The sequence below is a fragment of the Callorhinchus milii genome, unplaced genomic scaffold, assembly GCF_018977255.1.
Source record: "Callorhinchus milii isolate IMCB2004 unplaced genomic scaffold, IMCB_Cmil_1.0 Scaffold2, whole genome shotgun sequence".
Taxonomy (NCBI): domain Eukaryota; kingdom Metazoa; phylum Chordata; class Chondrichthyes; order Chimaeriformes; family Callorhinchidae; genus Callorhinchus; species Callorhinchus milii.
In genome coordinates, this window is record NW_024704743.1 from 88,450,936 (window position 1) to 88,456,935 (window position 6,000).

The following is a 6,000-nucleotide window of genomic DNA, read 5'->3' on the forward strand; positions in this document are numbered from 1 at the left end:
GGACGTCCTCCCGACTTGAAAGGCGCTATATAAATGTAATTTTGTTGTTGTTGTTGTTAAGAACACCTTCCCTACAAGCATGGAACCTCGGTGTCCTGTTCGACCCTCAACTATCCTTTAAACCCCACATCTGTGCCATAACTCATTCTGCCTCCTCCATCACTGCAATATTGCCTGCCTCCGCCATTGCCTCAACTCTCAGTCCGCCGAGACCCTCATCCATGCATTCGTCATGTCCAGCCTCGATTATGCTAACTCCCCGCTCGCCTACTTTCCCAACCCTTCCCTCCACAAGCTCCAGATTACTCAGAACTCTGCAGCTTGTGTCCTCTCCTGACCAAGCTCCGTGAAACAATCACCCCCATCCTTGCCGGGCTCCACTGGCTCCCCATCCCCTAGAGGATCAAGCTTAAAACCCTTGTCCTCACTTTCAAAGCCCTCTGAGCTCATGCCTTCCCTCACCCCTACACCACTCCTCCCCCATGCTCAGGCCCCGACACCTGACTGTTCAGCGCTTTGGGACATCCTCCCGACATGAAAGGCACTCTATAAATGTAATTTTGTTGTTGTTGTTGCTGTTGATGCATCTCCCTACCTCTGGAAACTACCAACACCATACCAACATGTCTGCTCCCTCCGGTTGGTGGTCACTGGCCTGCTCCATGTCCCCCGCCCTGCCCAACTCACCATTGGCAATCAGGCATTCAGCTTTTCTGACCCCACCCTCTGGAATTCCATCCCAGAATTTCTTAACCTCGGCCCCTTGCCTCTTAATGCCCATCTCAAGACCTTCCTCTTTGACCATGACTTCGGCCACCCTCCAATTCCCCACTCTTCCTACCCTTCTTCCCTCTTGATTCCAACCCCCAGCTTGGGTTCAAAACCTTGACTGTCCAGTGCCTTGAGATGTGAAAGGCGCTATATAAATGCAATTTTTTTTGTTGTTGTTGATGTTCATGTTAACTGAAAACATTCAGATAATAATAAATAATAATATCACTTTTTAAGCTGAACAAGCTTGTCATCAAATAACTTCTATTCAGAAAAATTCTGAACATAGTACATTACAATGTGAAATATTTAAAACTTTAAAATATTCTTCTTTTCCAAGATATTTCACCAAGTTTCACATTTTAAAATAGCTCCTTCATATATAGTGGAAGCACTCCAAGACATTACAAAAATACAAGATACAAAATTACATTTGTAAAGCGCCTTTCACATTGGGAGGCAGTCCCAAGGTGCTGGACAGTCAGGGATTACCCTATGTAAAAGGCACAACTGTTTGTGGGACACTGCTGTGTGCAATTGGTTTGAGTCATTCTGCCGATGTGAAAAGCTCTATATCAAATGCAAAGATTATTGTTATCTTCGACCCCACTCTTCTGTTCACTCCCTTTGCTTGGCAAACTCACGCTTGCTGCATGACCCTTTCCCCTCCACCCGACTTGGTGGCCAAGCCTTCAGCAACTGTACCCATAATCTCTAGAATTGCCTCCCTATATTCCTCCATCTCTTCCCTCTATCTGTCTTTAAATCCTGTCTGAGATATTTATCAGACTTGAATGGGCAATATAAAATATAAAATGCAAGTTGTTGATGTTGTATTTCACGGAGGGCCACATTGCTATCCCTATGAATAGCAAAACATTAGCCAGAGTTAGTTCTCCTGATCACTTCCATTGATGCTTACAGGAATTTGAATTGTGTGGACATCAGGTGAGAATTGGATTGGGCTAGGTCATGATGCACTACACAGTTGGGTAACTAACATTCATTGTTTCCGCTCAAAGGTAAAGTATGGGTAATCGGGAAACGTGCCCTGTTATACAAATAATGTATATTTAACAAATATTATGTATTTATACATAGTTTCCAACCTACCCTTCATTGCCAAAGTCCTGGAATGCAGGTCAACCTCAGTCATACTTCTCTCTCTCCACTCCCTCCTCGAGTCCCTGCAGTCTGGTTTCACCCTGCTCACAGCACAGAGACAGCACTTGTCACAAACGACGTCCTCTCTATCAGGGTTCCCTGTCCTTTGTCCTCCTGGGTCTTTCTGCCATGTTCGATATAGTCGACTACACCATCCTCCTTCACTGCCTCTCCTCTCTCATCCACCTTAGTGGAAACGCACTCACATGGTTCGAGCCCTACTTAACCAACCGCCTCCACTTCATCGTGGCAATGGTTTCTCCTCCCGCCCTGTCACCTGCGGGGTATCCCAGGCTCCATCGTTGGCCCTCTTCTTTTCCTTATCTATATGCTCTCTTTGGGCGATGTCATCCGCAGACATGGGGTAAACTTCCACATGTATGTGGATGACACACAAATCTACCGTGCCTCTCCCAGTACCAACTCTAGGTCCGCCGATGTTCTATCAGCATGTCTGGCAGACATCAGGGCCTCGATGAGTGCAAACTTCCTGCAGCTGAATGTGGACAAGACGCAAGACATACTTCTTGGATTCTGTCAATGTCTTCACTCCTGCGATTCTGAATTTCTCAACCTCCCTGGGCTCTGCCTCACACTCACCGAACCAATGCGCAATCTAGACGTCCGGTTCGATCCCCAGCTGCCCTTCCTCCCCTACATCTGGTACCTGATCAGGAACCCCTTCTTCCATTGCCCACCTCCGAAAGTACCTTACCCCAAATGCAGCCGAAACCCTTGTGCATGCGTTTGTCACCTCCCACTTGGATTACTCCAACATACTCCTTACCAGTCTCCCCAGCTCCCCAATTCAAAAGATCCAGCTCATTCAGAACTCTGCCGCCCACATACTGACCCGGACCAAACTCCGTACCCACATCTCACCAGTTCTGGCCAGGCTCCACTGGCTCCCCATCATCAAACAAAATGACTTCAAGATCCTCACACTCGTGTTCAAATCCCTTCACTCTCTGGCACCTCCCTACCTCGCCGACCTCCTCATTCCCCAATCCATCACCCAGTGCCTCCGCTCGACTGGCACCGGCCTCCTGCTTGTCCCTTGCACCCTCCGCCCCACCATTGGAGGTTTCGCTTTTAGCCACTATACCCCAAAACTATGTAATGCTCTCCCTCAATTGCTTTGCCTTACCCCCTCTCTCCCCTTTTTAAGTTTTGCCTGAAAACCTTCCTTTTCGACCTTGCTTACCGACACCTCCTCCCACCCCTCTCCCCCTGGCTCGGAGTCAGGCTTCGCCACTGTTAAACACTCTGAGACTCTTGTGTTGAGGGTGTTATATAAGTTCAAGTTGTTGTTTTATACATACACACACAGACTTTAAAGATACTAGTAAAATATTAAACCAAATAAAAAATACAACTATCTATTTGTGAGATAATACCTTTTCTTCACAATATAGAAAACAGTCAGGCAGGCAGACCTCCTTACTCTCTTTTGGTTTCTTGTTCAGATTCACTGTTTTTCCCTCCATGGCCTCTATAGATAAACAGTTTCAGAGGTCCGCCCACACCTGGCAAAAGGTCTTTGAACAAATCATTGTTTCACATTTTGGAGGAGCTTCAAAGGGCTCATTCAATATGAGATGTGAACAAAATTGCCTATTGTTTTAGAATGTGCTACTGGAGAGGGGTTGAATAGAGCTGATGAGTCATTTCATGGCTAATGCAGATGGTAAATTGGGCAAAGTCTCAGACCAAGTTCTGAGGTGGATTTCGATCAATTGCTGCTTTAGGTATACTTGGAGCTTTCCACCAGTGCCAATACTGCAGCGAGTGGTCAATTTCTGAAGTAACAGCCATATCATTCCTAACATTGGAGGCAGTATGTACATCTACACTTGTATTTTGCAGCGGTGGCTCCCAAATCAATCAGTTCCTGGAGCAAAAGGAAGCCCATTAACAAGGCCACCGACAGGCTGAGTAACCAAAGTTGTTTTCTGAAAAGTAACAATAATTATTTATGATTCTCACACGAAAGAAGCAATCATCCATTGTTCCAGATTCCTGGGTTTAATTTTCACCACTCTCTGTTTGCAATTAGATGCAATTAGATTTGATTTCCACTGTTTCTAGAAGATATCTACTCCCTACATTTACATTTTAATGACTCATTGTTTTGCCACATGATTACAAATGACTTAACTGTATGCCACATGCGTGGGTACAGATTAACTCAGTGGTCTTTCATTCATTTAGTTTATTCAAGCGTGTAGACTGAGATTGATTTCCTGCTCTTCTCAGTCCCTGGAACTGCTTTCTGTTAATCCTCTGATAATTGTATCCTGAAATTTGCCACACTTTAAAATCACATATATTTTAACAGTTCAGAAAGGTACTGAAGTGGGGAGCATGTGATTGTATTTTTTTTAGTGATAAGGGCCACACTGGCTATATGTTACAAAGAATGTGTATAAATTATGAAAGTGAAAGTGGCAGGCAGCAAGAAGAACTAACTAGGTTTCTGCAATGTTATAAAGGGGCATTAGTGACAATTTATGGAATGCCCAGGCATACTCGGCTTCTGCAGGATCTGCAATACAAATACCCAGATACCCCACTTCACAGTAAATCCTGTTCAGCATTTTGGGACATCCTCCCAATGTGAAAGGCACTATATGAAATGCAAAGGTACAAAGGAGAAAATAGATTCAATCCAGAACCACAATAGAATATTTCATAGCAGCTGACAGCAATGGGAGTTGCACTAGATAAAGAAACCTTTGAATCACCTATAATAATATGGACTTGCTCTGATCATAAGAAAAACATAGAAAGAAAGACAACGAATAAAGAGGAACTTGATAGATACGTTAGATATTATGAATGGTTTAAAAACTTAGAATGCAGCTATGTTTTCTGCTGTCTAGAAAATTCAATAACATAGGGTCAAAACTTCAAAATAAGGACAGCAAAAGCGAATGGGAAATGTAAGAGAAAATTTCAGGAACTGGATAATAAACATGTAAAACAAACTACAATGCCAACAAAGGAACAAGGAACTGTCAAGGGTTTCAAAAAAGAACTAGAAAAATAAAAGGAATTAGGGTTATCAGATGGTGAGAAAGACATGTCAAAGAAACTTAAGAAGGTGGATGAGTGGGCTAAATAAACCAAAGATCTACCTGATCCATACCATCACAGTTTGAGTTCTATAGAGAAAACAAATTAATTTAGCACAGACATTCTCCAAACAAACAAGTCTTTGCTCTCTCTATGTAAATAATCTAAATAGTACATGTGGCTCATTGTGGCTTTTGCTCTCCCTCCCTGTATAACCTTCCTGGTTAGATAAGCGCATATTGCATGCTTTATCTCTTTTCCTTCCTATTTCTGTTTTGTTCTCTTTTGAGTGCTAATAAAAGCAAGTATTTTGAATTGAGACAGTTTGGTTCATTTAAAAAGTACTTGGAATTTGCCCAGTTTGCATGCAGTAAACTTTGGGTTTGATATCACAAGTATAAAATTCTCTTGGTTAGTCACTTCAATCACCAACATGGAAAAAACCACTCTGACCTTGAGATCGCATTTACAGCAGCTAACGTTCTCACTAGTTACTTTGGCTTCATTCAGTTTTCAACGTTTGGCATAGTCTTTCTCTCGATTTAGGCAAAGACAGTTTCAATTCCTAGAGCTTCAGTACCATTTTGCTGAATTTGGTTTGAAATTCATGATCAAATATCAAACATCTCATCAAGTGAGGCAACCCATCAGTCAAATCAAGATTGAGTATTAGAAAATTCGTCATCCTAAAAAGCTTGATTCTGACAACGCTTGATCCTAGAAGATCCAAAAAGCGATCTGCTCCCTTGGTGCTCAAATTTCAATCATTTGTGACAACTCGTTCTGTTGTCTCATCAGTAAGTGCACACTACCAAACAAAATGCTATCCACAAAACATGAACAGACAGATGTTGATAACTACATCCCTACTGGTGATTATAATAATCCTTACATTTGGTATAGTACCTTATCGCACTGTCGAAATGTCTCAAAGCACTTCACAGGATTTACTGTGAAGTATTGTGATTCTGTATTTATAGGTAAACATAG